A 17,672-nucleotide genomic window follows, 5' to 3' on the forward strand; every position below is an offset into this window, starting at 1 on the left:
CATCATTTAATTTAGCCTGGGCAGGGATCCCTTTTATACTATGTCTGTCAAGTTAAATGGATCATAACTCAAGCCTAGAAGAGGCTCAGCCATCTCTAGGCATGGGGACTGAATGTTCTACTTTCTGAAACAACCCATTTCACCACTGGATACTTCTGTTAGGAAATTTTTTCTTTTTTCAGACCTAAACCTGTCTTTTTTCCGCCTATTGCTTTTGTCTCTCTGAGACCAAACAGAGTAAGTCTGATCCTTCTTTTTTTTTTTTCCTTTTAGATTTTTTGCAAGGCAAGGGGGTTAAGTGGCTTGCCCAAGGCCACACAGGTAGGTCATTATTAAGTGTCTGAGACCGGATTTGAACCCAGGTACTCCTGACTCCAGGGCTGGCGCTCTATCCACTGCACCACCTAGCCACCCCCATCCTTCTTTCATGGAGGGTTCTTCAAGTAATTGAAGGCAGCTATCGTGCTCTGGCCTGAACTCCCCCCCCCCCCATCCCAGGCTTTACATTAGTCTCAATATTTCATTAATTGAAAAGTCTCCAGGCTTCGAGCTGTTGGCCCAGTTCTCCTCCACCATCTCTGTTTGCTTCCTAAAATGTGGTACTAAGGACTGTTTCCAGAACTCCTCCATATGTTCTATCATTCTCATCCAAGACCAACGAGCTTTTGTTCGTGCCACATCATGCTATTGATTCTGTGATTAAAAATTTTTCCCTAGTGAATTTTGTCATTTGAGAGTTGGTCTGCACCATTTTTGCTTGCCAAGGCTTTTGGGATCTTGAGTTGGTCAGGATGGTACTGGCAAGTTCAATAACTATTGTCCTAGATAGAGCACCGTGCAGGAAATCCAAGTAGTCAGGAAGACTTGAGTTCAAATAGGGCTCTGATGCTTATCTGACCAAATCATTTAACTGTTATCTGCCTTAGTTTTCTCAACCGTAAAATGGCCAGAATAATAGCACCTACCCTTCCTCCTCTCCCTGCCTCCCCAATCCCCAATCCAGTTGTGAGAATCAAACAAAACCACATTATTTAGCTCAAGGGCTGGCACAGAGTAGTACACACTTATTCTCTTCCCTTCCCCATGTCGTCGATGTTTTCATTCAAGTCACCAATACTACACCAGAACATGAGCAATGTCTGTTCTAAAGGGAATAATACTGTCCTTCAGGATGACACTGGGCTGGTAAATGACTCTGAATCCCTTTCTACTTGAAGCCTTCTCTGATCTCCCTAACATCCTTCCCTTATGTGTATTCTGGGGGTCCTTATCTCCTCACACTGACTGGTGATTCAAATCCTTTAGCTGTTACACTAGTCTGGGCATGACCAATTCAGGATAAGCTGCTGCTGCCTCTGAGAGATCACAGCTATCCTTTGTAAATGCTCACAAGCCACTCTAATAAGATATTTTAGAGATTTTCCAGGAATGGAGAGAAAACTTAAAAGCCAATTTGAAGGATCTACTTCCTTCCACTTTTTGAAAATAGGAATTACATTTACCATCTCCAATCCCTCTCCAGCAGCTTTGCAATAACCACACAAGGGTTCAACAATCATAAACCCATCAGTTCAATAGATCTTGCAACCTGTATTCATTGAAGGCATTGAGGTGCTCTCTGGCTTTAAATAAAAAAAAAATCTTATTGATACCTTGTGATTTCTGCATCACAGTCACTTCCTCATATTCCCTTCCTCAATTTTACTATTAACAGTTGGGCAAAACCAGCAGTATGAATTCATCTCTCATGGTATGTAACATTCTTCCCCTGTGATCCCCTATTTCCCTGAGTTGTTTGTTATCTTAAGCATTTCTTCGCTCATCTGGAGTTCCAAAGTACTACTAATCATTTATTTCCTTGAAGCAATCCATATTATTTAGTATTTTATTGTCCCCCAGATACATGGTAAATCAATTTTTAACATTCTTTTTAAAAAAACTTTTGAGTTCCAAATTCTCTTCCCCCAATGAGAAGGAAATTTGACATAAGTCATACATTTGTAGTCATGCAAAACATTTCCATAAAAATCATGTTATGAAAGAAAATATAGACAAAAAAACCTCTTAAGAAAAATAAAGTTTTGGGGCAGCTAAGTGGCACAGTGGATAGAGCACACGCCCTGGAGTCAGGAGGACCCGAGTTTAAATCCAGCCTCAGACACTTAATAATGACCTAGCTGTGTGGCCTTGGGCAAGCCACTTAACCCCATTTGTCTTGCAAAAACCTAAAAAATAAAAACAAAAAGAAAAAGAAACTTTTAAAAAAGTATGCTTCAAATTGTATTCAGACACCATCAGTTCTTTCTCTGGGCACTTTACATCATAAGTCCTTCAAAGTTGCCTTGGATTATTATAATGATGAGAATAGAAAGTAATCGATTTTATTTTATTTATTTTTAATTAAATATTTTTTTATTTTTGCAGGGCAATGGGGTTAAGTGGCTTGCCCAAGGCCACACAGCTAGGTCATTATTAAGTATCTGAGATCGGATTTGAACCCAGGTCCTCCTGACTCCAGGGCCGGTGCTCTATCCACCTAGCTAGCCCTGAAACAATCTATTTTATAAGACCAAAGATCATACTATAGCTTGACGTTTCTTATTTAAGTATCTAAATGCCCATGACAGCTGTTGTTGCTTTGTTTTTTTTTGGTTTGACCAGTGATGGTGTTGATAGAGTAAACTCCTTCTTACCAATACACATGGGTGCCTCCTCTGTGATTCATTGTCGTTAAGAGCTGCTTTGGACCCTGGGAGGTTCAGGCACTTGACTAGCCAGGGTCAAAAATATATGGGGCTTAAACCCACATTCTGACTCCAGGGCCTGCTCTCTAGCCAGGATACCAAGTAGTCTGTCTGACAATAGTATTTCTCTGAGAAGCAGTTTATTATGCCCCACTAGCTCCATTTCATTTTTTTCTTTGGCAAGGCAATGGGGTTAAATGACTTGCCTGAGGTCACACAGCTAGGTAATTTTTAAGTATCTAAGTTCGGATTTAAACTCCTGACTTTAGGGCTGGTGCTCTATCCACTGGGCCAGCTAGCTGCCCCTCAACTAGCTCTATTTTCATAATGAACGTGTCTTGCAGCAGTCATTTCATAATTTTACAGACAGCTGTAAAAAAGTCCAATCTACTTTTGGAGGATATGTGAGCTACCAGTGTTTCGTGAGGCAGATGACCTTTAACTTGGAGTCTGGTGTAAGCTTCCCTCATAGGATTCTCCACAATCAAAAAGCTTGAACCTAAAGAAATGAACTCATCTAGGTTTTGAAGGAATTCATTGAATATTTTTTTTTTCTTTTTAAACTCTAACTGCATTTTCCTCTCTAGGCTTTGTCTGAGAGACAAACCAGTTACTACAAATTTCTTAAGACGATTTATTGCTTGTCTGAGAATAACAGCTGGTCCAGTTATCTGGGGTCACTAGACTTATTAATAACTTCCTTGGTACCTGACTGAACTATGCCTTCCTTAAAAAAGTCTCAGGATTGGCAGAACTGGAAAACTGATTCTAAGAGCCCTTCAATATATGCATGGATTGACTTTTCCCCTAGAAATTTGTGCTTACTGTTTCTATATAGCTCCCATTTCCCAGTATAGGGAGACATTACTTATTATGAAGTAAAAATAGAGGTGAAAGAAATGGTTTGGCAAAACTAAACAGAACAGCAACCAAGTGCTTTATGCTCCACACCCACAATTCCTCAGCTCTGCATAGAAGGATATCCTTGGTTTTCATCATTCAACACAATCAGGCATCCATTACATGAATGACATTTGGTAGAAAAAAAAATAGTGCCTGCCTTCAGGAAGCTTATGTTTGATTTAGGAGAAATAAAATTTAAATAGAAAACCAAAATACGTACAACGTAGTTGTGTGTGTGTGTGTGTGACAGATAGGCACAACAGAGACAGAGAGAGAGAGAGAGAGAGAGAGAGAGAGAGAGAGAGAGAGAGAGAGAGAAACACACCTTTAAAGAAAACATACTAAGAAATAGAGGCATCAAGAAAGTCCAAAGTAAGAGGGCACCCTTGAGCTGAGTCTTGAACCAACCCAGAGATTCCCAGAAGTAGAAGTGAGAAAGAAAAGCATTCTGGGCATTGGGAACAGCCTGTGCATAGGCACAGAGAAGAGAAATGGATTACAGTGAATGGGGGAAAGTTCTATGATTCTCTTCATACATCTGGTTAAGAATTGTACTGGCTAAGAAATAGAGCGGTGGATCAGGGGAATAGACTAGGTGCAAAGGAGACAGCGGGAAATGATTATAGTAATCTGCTATTTGATAAACCCAAAGAGCCCAGCTTCTGGGATTGATTAAAAACTGCAGAGAAAACTGGAAGATAGTACGGCAGAAACTTGTATTAGACCAATATCTCACACTCTATACCATGATAAGATCAAAATGGATGCAGGATTTAGACATAAAATAGGAAACCTAGGAGAACAATGAACAACCTGTGAGATCCATGGAAAGGGGAGCAATTTAGGAACAAGGAAGAGATAGAGAAGATCACAAAAAACAAACTGGACAATTTCAATTACATTAAATTAAAAAGCTTTTGCACAAACAAAACCACTCTAACCAAGATCAAAAGAAATGTAGTGAGTTGGGAAACAATTTTTACAATGGGTGTGTCTGAAAAAGAACTCATTTCTAAAGTATATAGAGAACTGAGTCAAATTTCTAAAAAAACAAGCCATTCCCCAATTGACAAATAGGATATGCAAGGACAGATTGCAGATGAGGAAAAGCTACCTATAGTCATATGAAAAATTGCTCTAAATCATTACTGATTAGAGAAATGCAAATTAAAGCATTTCTGCGGTACTACCTCATACTTCTCAGATTGGCCAGTATGACCAGAAAGGACAATGATCAATATTAGAAGGGATGTGGGAAATCTAGGTCACTAACACATTATTGGTGGAGCTGTGAACTCATCCAACCTTTTCTGGAGAGCAGTTTGGAACTATGCCCAAAGGACAACAAAAATGTGTATACCCTTTGATTCAGCAATACCACTACTGTGTCTATACCCTAAAGAGATCAAGAAAAAGGCTAAAAACATCACTTGTACAAAAATATTCATAGCAGCCCTGTTTGTGGTGGCAAAGAATTGGAAATCGAGGGGATGTCCATCAGTTGGGGAATGGCTGATCAAATTGTGGTATATGTGCGTGATGGAATACTATTATTTTATTAGAATTCAGGAGGGATGGGATTTCAGAGAAGCTTGGAAAAATTTATTATGAATTGATGCTGAGTCAAATGAGCAATATCAGTTGTACATTGTACACCCTAACAGCCACATGACGATGATGATCAAACTTCATGGCCTTGCTCATTCCATCAGTGCAACAATCAGGGACAATTTGGGGCTGTCTGCAATGGAGAATGCCATCTGTATCCAGAGAAAGAACTGTGGAGTTTGAACAAAGACCAAGGACTATTACCTTCAATTTAGGAAAAAAAGTTGTCTTATGTACTACATAATTTTGCTATTCCTGATGTTTTATTTCTCCCTCGAGGATATGTTTTGTTCTCTCAACACATTCAATTTTGATCAGTGCTTAGCATGGAAACAATATAAAGAGGATCAGATTTATGTCTTTTTGGGGGGGAGGGGGAAGATTGTAAAATTCAAAACCTTACAAAATGATGGGTAGAAACTACTATTGTATACAATTGGAAAACAAATCAAATATTTATAAAAGAAAAATTGGAAAAAAAGAATTGCTGCTTAGAATATTTGCCAACATATACATGTATACATAGACAAATCTTGTTCCTAATGTAGTTCTGGGAAAGGAGAGTATAGTGGTTTTTCGGCTATGGCTACTGGAGCCATATCTAAGCTGAGGGATCAGGGCTTTGTCCGAGGTTGCCAACTTCCAGAGGGTGCAAAAAAGTTACAACAAACAATAAATACTTCATGCCACAGAAGCCTCTACTGTACCTAATTGCTCCATAAGCTCAAAACATTTTCCATTAATTTCTTCTTATATTCTTGTCACCTCCCAAATGATGATTGGGATAAAGGACTGTAATTTCTGTCACTTTTCCCAGTGGCCAATTTGGGCCTTGTAGATGTCAGCTATACTAATTCCAGGCAAATTCTCCCCTCCCTCCCTGTCCCCCCACTCCTACCCCAACTGTAACATCTTAACTGGTATAGAGGAATTCATTTACATGGACAGCGAGGTGATTCTGATAATCATGGCGAATATACACAAATCATGTGAATTTGGGGAAAAGTCTCATGTCATCTCTAATCAGTAGAATGGGCTGAAAGCTGTCAAGGGCATAGTTTTTAGGACTTTGTAGTCAGAGTAGGGGGTAGTTAGGTGGTAGAATGTTGACCTGAAGTCAGGAAGACTTGAATTCAGATCTGGTCTCACACTTAATTAGCTTTGTGATCCTCTATAAATCACGTTACCTTATTTGCCTCACTTTTCTCATCAGCAAAATGAGCTGGAGAAGGGAATGGCAAACCACTCCAGTATCTTTGCCAAAAACTACTCCAAATAGGGTCAAAATGAGTAAGACACAATGAAAACAACTGAACAACAAATTGATGTGGTGAAGAAATGATGTGATTACTAATGACTTCCATCATCATTTTACACTGTAGTTCTTGCCTCTCCTCCCACATGGTCTATGAGCCAGTGCCAGTGGCTTCCTCACTGTTCCTCAACCAAAAATCCCATCTCCTCACTCTTTGTATCTTCAATGACTTTCCTCCATGCTTGGCATTCTCTCATCTCAACACTATTAGGCATCCACTACATTTCCAGTAAAAATTCCATATTCTTCATGAAGTCTTTCCCAGTCTCCTCAATTCCAACATCTTCCCTCTGTTGATTATTGCCAATTTATTGTTTATTGATTACTTGGACACTACCTGTTGTTGCCTTCATTACACTGATAACTCCCAGAATGCCTTTGTCTCCCAAGCTTGTCTCTCCTCTGACCCTTTACACTGCTTCTTTCAAGACTCAGTTCCATGCTTCTGCTGCAGGCCTTTCCTAGACCTTCTCTCCTTCCTCTTCTTCCTCTAAGACTACCTTTACCACTGTATATCTTACATGTGTATGTACAGAGGTATTTAGATGGTATGTTCCCCATGAGAATGTGACCTCCCTGAGGACAAGGAATACCTTTGCCTTTCTTTGTATCCTTAGAGACTGGCACACAGTAGATCCTTAATAAATACCAATTGACTGATTTTGTGTCGTTCAGATTCAACTTAAATGAACCCAGGGAAGTCAGAATATACTATTGTCTTTAGAGACCACTCTAGGTCAGCTCGACAAAGATGTGGGATGCAAGTTGCCTTTTTTGGATAAAATGTCTCCAAATGGGATTGGAATGAAATTAGAGGCGGGATGAACTGGACCACCACACTGAGGATGGGAAAGCACTCTCATGATTATTTGGGAAAAGTGGGCCTCCCAATTAAGTTATGGCAGCCCAATACAAAACCACATCTTTATTTATTTAAGATTTTTTTTTTTGCAAGGCAATGGGGTTAAGTGGCTTGCCCAAGGTAGGTAATTATTAAGTGTCTGAGGCCAGATTTGAACCCAGGTACTCCTGACTCCAGGGCCAGTGCTCTATCCAATGCACCACCTAGCCGTCCCTATAAAACCACATCTTTAAAAGGAACCCCATTCATGTTTCCCATTTTACAATTCTTAAATTAGCAGTTGATGAAACAAGAGAGCAGTGGATAGAACTGTGGAATTAGGAAGGTCTGAGTTCAAATTCTGCCTAAGATATTTACTAGCTGTGTGTGATCTTGGCCAAGGGACTTGAGTTTTCTCAACCTTGGTTTCCTCATCTGAAAAAATGAGGGCATTATATACTCTGGTCTTGAAGGCCACTTCTACCTATAGGAGAGTCTTAGCATATACACTATTCGATTAAAATCAGTACTTAATTATGTGCATTAAAATTTTTAAAACTAAATTACTCTTTTAGTTTAACAGCCTTACAAGTTCTCTTAGTATTCTCCTCTCTATCCCAGAGAGTCATCCTATATAAATAAACAATATTTGTAAAAGAAAAAAAAGAGAAAAATCAGCAAAACTAATCCATTCATTGAAAAAAATCTGAAAATATATACAGCATTCTACATTTTGTGCTCTTTTCACCTCAGCAAAGAATAATATTTCTAATTTTTTCATGTGTTGGTTTTAGTTCCCCAATTGTAAAAGTAATAATTGTGATTTTCCTGGCTTCTGTATGTCCCATAGGACCTAGAAGAGTCTGAGGAGCCACAATGGCTTGGACATTGTCTCCTCCCTTAAATATAAGTCCCTTGGAGGCAGTGGTTGTCTTTTGACTCTTGTATCCTTAGTCCTTTGCACAGTGTCTGGTCCATAATAGGAATTAAATAAATGATTATTACCTGCCTGGTATAGTTGCTTATACAATCAAAGAGCCTGGATTCAAATCCTGATTTTTCCATTTATTTGTGTCTTTTTTATAGGTGTCAGTTTCCTCATTTGTAAAATGAGGGTCTTGGACACAATCTAAGACCTTTTCCATTCTAAATGGATGATTCTGTGATCTGCAAAATGAAATGATATTAATGATCTTACTAAATACCATTTGGGTCTACCATTTAAATGGAGGCTTGTCATTGTCATATCGTGTCATTGGCACCAAGCTTAAAAAAAGAATGTGTTGTCCAATCCACTCACAATGGAAGGATCTTTGAGCTCCATAGTACAATATGGAAGAGGGAGAATAGGGGCCCCCAAATAAACCTTGTGTTTGAGCCTACGCTGCCCTCTAGGGGACACCTAAGAAATAAACTCCTGTAGAAGGAAAGGTAAGAGCGGACCAGGCTTGTGGAAAATGAAGTCACTTGAATTCCACGGACATTATTCAAGGTCTTCTATTCGTAGAGATCAGGTCTGGTTCTGTGAATGTCTGAGAGAGTTCTGGACTCCTTGAGAACCCTTGTATTCCTAAGCACAGCACACTTTAAAAAATTTTTACTTAAGACAATGGGGTTGAGTGACTTGCCCAAGGTCACACAGCTAGGCCATTATTAAGTGTCTGAAGTCAAATTTGAACTCAGGTCCTCCAGACTCCAGGGCTGTGCTTTAGCCACTGCTCTACCTAGTTTTCCCTGGTGCATTTTTAAAAATATAGCTATTGATAGTCAGGATTTCTTCCTTAGAAACATAGTTCTTCATAGACCAGTGCTCTCTTCACTGTGCTACCTAGCTGCCCCCCAAGCAGGCAGTAAAATAGAAGGAATTTAAGAAAAGTCAGTAAATAGAAGGAATGTAATGAATGCTTGTTAATTGACTAATGGATTGACTATTTCTGACCCTTATCAGGTGCATCACTTAGGGCAAATCATTTTACCTTTAGGAGCCTCAGTTTCTCTCTTTCTTCTAACTCTCTGAACCTCTGATCAGATTGGATCAAGGGTTGTAGGGACTACTCTACCTTTTGTGGGTCTTTCCTGCCTACCTCCTCATTCCTCTTTTCTTCATTTGGAGAACTCCCTTCCATTTATACTGTATGTCTCAGGTATGTATCTAGTTTTTGATAGCATGTCTTTCCTTTAGAGTGTGACCTCCTCGAGGTCTTTCTATTCTTAAGGCTTAGGACAGTGACTGGGAGATAGCAGACCCTTTATAAATGTTTGTGGACATGATTAGCCTTGAGGAAGAAAGCTATGAGCTAGAAAGCCTGTATGCACATAGATTGACAATGGGCTGGATGGAAACACTATAATAAAAGTTTGTGTGACAGAATACTCAGGCACCATTGGGAAGCAAAAGCTTTCCCTTCCACCAGTGAGAAATCAAAAGTCCTGGGTTTGAATTCTGTCTGTTTCATTGCCTAGTTTCAGGCTCTTAGGGAAGTGACTCTCTTTCTCTAAGTCTTAGATTCTACATCTGGAAAATGATGATTTAACCTTCTGACTTTAACTGCTAGCAGATGATTATGAACGATCATGACTTTTTGGGAATGTTCTAGCGTTGGAGCAAGGCAGACCTGAGTTCGAGCCTGACTCTTGGTGTTCTCATCCAGAAGTTTTCTACACAGATGGAAACTAGGTCCTGATTCTTTTCCTATCTTGTTAAATTCTTAATCCCTGAGCAAATTAGATACTGTTTATGGGAGGGTCTTTATTCTTGTCATTGACTCACCATCTGAAACTCAAAAATGGAATCGTCGTCAGTCAAGAAACATGGATAAAGTGTTAACTGTTTCCCAAGCACTAGCCTCTGGGCTGATTCAAAAATGAGAAACAGAACAATCGCTGCCCTTTAGGGACTTACATTCTGTGGAGGAAATGATGTAGCAAAAGATACTGGATCTGTAGTCAGGAGACCTGCATCAATTTGGACAGATCATTTCATCTGTATGGGCCTCAACTTTCCCATCTAACTGGGCTCCTTAACATTTTTTATTATTTTTTTTTACCAGTTTGGTAAAAAGTCTATTGAGCTCTCCTCAGAATGACGTTTTTATATACATGAAATAAAATAAAAAGAAACAAATTGTACTGAAATGTGATTATCAACATTTTAAAAAAGTTATAAAACAATAATTGCTATAGTTTAACTTTTTCAAAGATGTTTTTTCAAAGTCATTCAGAATCCAGTCTAAATGGTGCCTCCCCAGCTGAATATGGTTGTTTGAGATTAGAAAGAAAGACAAGTGCTTGAGGATGTTCAGAAACTGGGCTCTGGTGTAAAATCTGAGGCCCTTCTAACCAAAGTCACTTTATAAAGCTTAGTACTATTCATAGTAGGTGAATATAATGTCATTAGAAGGATGATTTCTCAGAAGGGAGCAACACTCCTTCAAATGCAAAATCCTAGCATGCTTATTGAAGGAATGAATGACCAGATGAGGAATGTGACTGTTGAATTACAAAACATTAAATGACCACTTTATGCAGAACTCAGTGGTAGAGACTGAGGAGATGAAGAAAGTCAACTGTGTTTATTGGAAAGAGAGCTGAAGAGAAGATTCAAATCTGCTGTTGATTACCAGCTGTGTGGCCTGAGACAAGCTGCTTCCTTTCCCTGGGCCTCAGTTTCTTGAACTGTATACAATTGGAAGGGATTGAATTATGATCTTGAGGGATTTTCTCAGGTCTAAAACTGTGATAAAAGTTAAGATAAAACATAGTTCTTCCCTTCATAGGGCCTAGGGTCTAGTGGGAATAGGAAGCAGACTCCAATATAGAGAAGGATAATACAAAAATATTTTAGGAAAAATGCATTCAAAAGTTATAAAGTGCTAGAGACAAAACAGTTTATTATCAGTGGGAGGATGCAGGATGAAGAGAAAAGGCTTCCTAGAAGTGTTGATGCCCGAGCCAGACTTTAAAGAGGAAACATGAACACCTAGTAGGCCTCAGACGGAGACGTTTGTGTGGTTTCCCTGTCTGTACACATGCACTCATTCAGTCTTCCATTACCTCCTTCTCAACCCTCTCCCCCTCCTTTGTCAAGTTGGTTGCATAACCAAGAGCTAGGGGTAATGGTCACAGGGAAGCAGGAATTCTTAGCACTCCCTTCTCCTACCCTGGATGTTTGCCTTAAGGACTGGTTACATCCCCCCATCTCTTAGCCCCCACCCCAGTCTAACAGAAATAAGCAGCTTGGGAAAAGCCCCAGGGAAGGGGCGACCTGTTAGAAGAACTGGACATCTAGAAGCAGAAGTGAACACCTCAGGGAATATTTGCCATCAAAATGGAAATGGAACTGCTGTAAACTGTTGCCAGTGAAGGACCTCAGGGCCTTGGGTGGAAATTGGGTGCACCCTGATTTTTTTTCAGCTTACTCACAGGAGCAAACCCAAGGCTGGTGATGTCTCCCCTTATGCTCTTTCTTTCCCTCTCTTTGACCAGGAGAGATGTTTCAGATTCTTAAAATCTCCATTTCTTAAATGTTTATTTGCTTTCTTGTTTACTGTACCCTTAAGTATGATAAACATGGTTGTCCAATGCAGTACTAACCACTGAGTATTACTGTAAAATGGGAAATTGGGCAAGGGAAGATAACCAAGTGGAAAGAGCAATAGACTGTGTCCACTGTAGTATATATTTCAATCGAGAAATTCTCTGCCCGGGGGTGCAAAATGTAACAATAGAATTACTGATCCATTTTTACAGCTTCTCTGGGCAGAGGAAGAAATGTAGATTTGTATCTTTCTAGGTGAATGAGGAAGAAGCATGAGCTGAGGGAGGCTACGATGAGCTGGGCCTGGCATGGGAGATGAGACCTTGTCCACTTCCCTTCCCCATTACTTTTCCACAGCTGATTTGAAAGCAAAACCACACCTCCATGGGGAAGAGACTGGGAGAATGACTAGAAAAGTCACAAAAGGCAACGTAGAAGAATGATAGCCCCCTGGCAACATTCTCACCAGTCTGGCACCACTATCATAACACATTACTGCTAGAGGGTCACTAATTTTTTTTAGATTTTTTGCAAGGCAATGGGGTTAAGTGACTTGCCCAAGGCCACACAGCTAGGTAATCCACTGTGCCACCTAGCTGCCTCCTAGAGGGTCAGTATTATAAAGATCTGGTTTTTGGTGGGTAAGCCCTTGAAATTGTAAGAGATATTCCAAGTTCTCTTTATGAGCTACGAATATAACTTTTATCTTGAGCTATTCTTAATCTTTTCTATGATATACCTGACACGTGGCCATCTAGTTTTTGTGAGACTAGAGAGGACTGACTACTTCACAAGCAACCCATTCCACTTTTAACTTAGAAAATTTTTACATGCATTGAATCTAAATCTACTTTTCTACAACTTCCATGCCTTGTTCCTATTTCTGGTTCCTGGATCCAAATAGACTTAGTCCCTGTTCAGTTGACAGCCCTTTGGAGATAGCTGTTATGTCTCCTATTTTTTAGGCTTTTCAGACTGTCAGAGCCAACATTTTTTCTCATGTACCTTGCTGCCTTCTGAATTTAAGAACTATGTGATCCTAAATACTGTCCTTATTTTGCCATTCCCAAGAGGTAGAAGAAGGGGCCTACATGGGTCTGAAGGCCAATTTGTATTTTCCTTTATTTCTTGAGTCACCATGGACAAAAAATATCAGCACCTAGTAGTCTCTCTGTCGGCAACGACTCTGTTCCTACTTAGATAAGCTGATCATACAGACAGCAAACTCATTCTGTGGCAGGTTTATACCCCAATTTTCTAATGCATGCCAGAGCTGGCATTTCACTGGCCTAGGCTTCAAGGAAACAGGACCATTGACAGCCCATGAAGAGACTTTGAATGGGACTTGGGTAGGCAATGTATATGATACTCAGGTTAAATTCTGTCTCATGTAACAGAATTAACACACAGGAGAATATTTGCCATCGAAGTGGAAATAGACCTGCTGTAAGATGCTGCCAGTGAAGGACCTCAGGGCCTTGGGTGGATCCTGGTGGATCTTGGTTTTTTTTCAGCTTACTCACAGGAGCAAACCCAAGGCTGGTGACATCTCCCCTCTTGCCCTATCTGTTTTATTGTACTTTAATATAAATTAGTTTTGATTCAAAAGGCAGGATCTGGTGGCATATTGTGGTCATCATCTTAACCATCAGGCCCTATTCTCTGTATTGTTATGGGGGAGGAAGTCAACATGTACAATTTCAGTCAAAGGACATTCATAAGAATTTATATCTTTGACATGAGCTTATTTGCATATTGATTCATCTCTCTTTTTTTATATATAATTGAGCCTTTCTCCCATATCTTACTTTTAAACTTTCTTTCTATCTAGATTCCAACTAAATAAAATTTGGTGCAGGAAATTTTCTCCTAAATCTAATGTCTTCTCCTTACTTTCCAAGTTGTAGTGAGGATATCACCATTCTCCTAGTCACTTAAGTTTATAACCTTGGGATTCCCTTTGATGTTTTCCTCTTCCTTTCACTCTCCATATTCACTTATTTGTCAGATCTTTACATGTCTATGCTCATTTCTTAGCATTATATACACCCAATCAATTATTTTCAGGCCTCCAACAATTCTTTCTGGACTAGTATGATATCTCCTAATGGGGCTCCCTGATTTTAACCCTTCTTCTCCTCCACATGGCTTCCAAATTATTATTCCTAAATTTGATTGTGAGTGGTTATAGGAAATAGTGCAAGAGAGCTGGTCTCAGATTCGGGAAGACCAGTCTCTAATGCAAGTGGTCGCAAGATCCTGAGTACGTCCCCTACCTTCTATGTCCCAGGTAACACTCAAAGATTGCAGGGTAAATGCTAATCACTGGTAGAAAGTTTTCCCACTCTATACATCAATGAAATGCTAGGTTCAGTCTGGGGGGTGGGGATAAAAGCTAATTATAGCTCCCCTTTACTCAAAACTTTTTGGTGGCTTTCTATTATGTATAGGATAAAATACAATTAACACAACCAACTATCTAAAAGTTCTCCCCGATAGGGACCCCACTTACTTCTTTCATAGGACTCCTCTTCATGTCCTCCAAAATACAGCTAAGCCAAGTTACTGCCTTTTCCAACATCAGCTGCTAGGAATTTACTTCCTCCTCATCTTCAGTTCTTAGCTTCCTCCCAAGTTCAACTCAAGTCTGACATCTTACATGAAGCCATTCCTGATTCATCTCCTTGTTGTCCCTTCTTGAAATGACATCACTTCCTTATCTGCATTCTTGTAGCTATCTGAGGGTGGGGACTATATCTCCAACAAGTGTTTCCATTGAACTGGCCTATAGCATCACTAGACTTGATGTGTTCTTTAGGGAATGGTAAAATCCATACCCTTAATAGCACACAGGATCCTCAGGGAACCAACAGAACACCATCCTATCTGGCATAATTTCTTGAGAGTGTGTCTATATGTGTATGTGTGAACTTTAAGGAAACATTGAATTCCTGAAATTAAAGAATGGCTGTATATCCTGGTATTTTATTATCTGTTATAATTAGGTGACTAATTAAAAAGGTAGATTATAATTCAGTGAAGATTTCCCCAGGTAAGAGAAAACAGTGGGGGGTTTGAGGATTGGAGCTGCCCTGATACATCTTGACTTTTTTTCCCCTAATCCAATTTGTTCTAAGAGTTAGTTCCACCATTTCTCTGGGGCTATTATCTCATAACTTAATCATTTTGACTTACCAGGGAGGCTGAATAGTAATTCTACCTTCTCCTTTCATCAGTTTTATCCCATTTTCTTTATTCCCTTGAAACATGCCCAACCAATCTTTGGTACCTCTATCTTCCAAATGTTTCCAGGGAAGCAAACACTGACAATCAAGTCAAAATCAGATTCTGCTGTCTTTGTTAAGTAGTTTTATGTTCTTTTTTGTCTTTAACCACAATAGTCTTCTCAACTTGCACCTACTGTGAAGCATAAAAGTGAAATGAATCAGAAAACTCCAACTATCTCTTGGTTCCTAAATAAATCATATTTAAGTCATCCTAGAAAATATTTCTAGCAATACAACTGAAATCTTATAACCTTGAGACTCAAAATACATAAGGCCGAGACAACTGGTAGATTTCATTAAAACTAAAGCAAAACAAGTCATCTTATGAAAGACAAGTGGTGATCTCTATGAGCCCCCCAAGGGTTCATCAAGAGTGGGCCATGCCAGAGTGAACTTACTTCCTTTTCGGACAGTTGCTAGAGTCTCAGATCATGGAAATGCTGCTGCTCTATCATGCTTAGGTTTTAAAGCAGCTTAATGGTCAAATGAAGAGAGAACTCAATGTAGAATCAGATTTGAACTCACACCTCACATTCAAACATAGCTATGGACACTTACTAGTTGAGTGACCCTGGTCAAATCATTTAATCTTTGCTTGCCTCATTTTTTCTCATCTGTAAAATGGATGTAATAAAATCACCTTTCTCCAGGTTATTGTGAAGCTAACAGGAGATGTCTGTAAAGTGTTTTGCTAAGTTTAAAATGCTATATAAATATTAGTTGTTGAGGTGATTATTATGATTATTATTCTTCCAGTTTCATGATCTTTTGTTAGTATTTACTTAGTATTTTTTTGCTTTCAGATATCAGGGTCGTCATGTCAGAATGGGAAGTGAATTCAAAGATTGTCCAACAAAAGTTGCCCATTTACAGATGAGGAAAGTTGAGCCAGCACAATTTAAATGGAAAGCTCTAAATCATAAAAGTAGTAAATGCTGGAGGAGGGATACAAATCTTTTGACATAATCCTACCCAATGAAGTTCAACTGAATTATCCACACAGGAAGAATCATGTGAGTGAGAAAGTCTGTGGACAATGCCTGTAGTGGAATGCCAAAAGCCAGTCAATTCATGAACTCTTATTTATTGGACTATGGATGGATAATAACTTGGACCCAGAATTGAAGAGGAGGAAGAGGATAGCTCATCTTTAGCACACTTTCATACATTTAATTACCCAAGCTTCTCACACAAAAATAGATCACTGTCTTATCATCAGTCCTCATCCTAATGATGGCGTGAGTCACGGACTCTGGACAATTAAAATTGAGTTCACTCTGAGGACAAAGATAAACAACAATATATTGCCAACAGAAAATTATATAGGAGTAGGGGTGTGAGGGAAGTCAATGGGGAGAGCAACACGGCGAATGAGGAGGTGTTCCTGCCATACAACAAGAATGAAGGATAGCTGTAGGATGACTTGTTGCTATATCCGTGTCAAGTTAAGAGACCTAGAAGAATGTCGCAAGAGTCCTTGTATCAGATTCAATGGGAAACCTCGGATGAATCTCCCAAGAAGAAAAGGCATGGATGGGCCACCATACCACCATCAATGAGCATGCCATCAGAGTATCAAGGAAACATAGCATCTTCGTTGTTGCTTCTCTTGTTTTAATCTATCAGTTTATTCTGAACTTCGCCTAATAATGCTAACTTTATTTTAGTCAATTTGTGTGGTAAGGAGGGTGCAGTTTAATTAAACCCATATTTCATTTGAAAATCCCTAATGGATTTATCTTAGGTAGTAAGCAATGATCCCTACACACACACAGATATATATATATATATATATATGTATATATATATATATGTATATATACATATATATATATATATGTAGTACCCTTTATTGGCAGTTTCCATCAATTTATAGAAATCTTGCATATTTAATCTTCAGGCAGTTAGGTGACTAGAGCACTTTGGTCTGAAGTTAATTATGTAAATCTGAGTTCAAATCTAGCTTGAGACACTTACTAGTTATGTGATCCTAGGCAAGTCATTTGACCATGGCCTCCTTCAGTTTTCTCAACTATAAAATGGGGATGGTTGTAAGGATGAAATAAGATAATATTTACATGCTTAGAATAGAGCCTGGCACATTCCTGGTATTTAATATTTATCACTTCCTCCACCTCTCTTGTTGATTGATTGTCCATTTCTCCCTCCCATGCATGATTCATACCACCTTGTGATGATAGTTTTCATTTTTTGAAGAAGACTATGACATCAGGCAGGTAATACCATGACAAACATATGAATTGGATTTGATTGTGGGGAGGGGCTGTGTTAAGTCACCTGCCTTACTCTCTCCTCCAGAGTCATCTAGGTCCAGTGGTCAGATATGAGTCAGGACGACAGCAGATGGCCCTGGATGTGAAGCAATCAGGGTTAAGTGACTTGCACAACTTCACACAGCTGGTAAATAATAAGTTTC

General features: G+C 39.2%; 1 protein-coding gene and 1 long non-coding RNA gene across 2 annotated transcripts in view; one reads left to right on the forward strand and one right to left on the reverse strand.

Moving 5' to 3' along the window:
* The window catches only part of LOC141520636 (uncharacterized), a 39,398-nt gene extending 22,464 nt beyond the window's left edge, over nt 1–16,934 (forward strand). The window contains exon 3 of the long non-coding RNA XR_012477692.1: nt 16,039–16,934. This is a non-coding gene — a long non-coding RNA (uncharacterized LOC141520636). The remainder of the gene's footprint in view (nt 1–16,038) is intronic.
* The window catches only part of RHOBTB1 (Rho related BTB domain containing 1), a 177,566-nt gene that overhangs the window by 116,040 nt on the left and 43,854 nt on the right, over nt 1–17,672 (reverse strand). The window lies entirely within an intron of this gene.

Source organism: Macrotis lagotis, chromosome 4 (genome assembly GCF_037893015.1).
Source record: "Macrotis lagotis isolate mMagLag1 chromosome 4, bilby.v1.9.chrom.fasta, whole genome shotgun sequence".
Taxonomy (NCBI): Eukaryota; Metazoa; Chordata; class Mammalia; order Peramelemorphia; family Peramelidae; genus Macrotis; species Macrotis lagotis.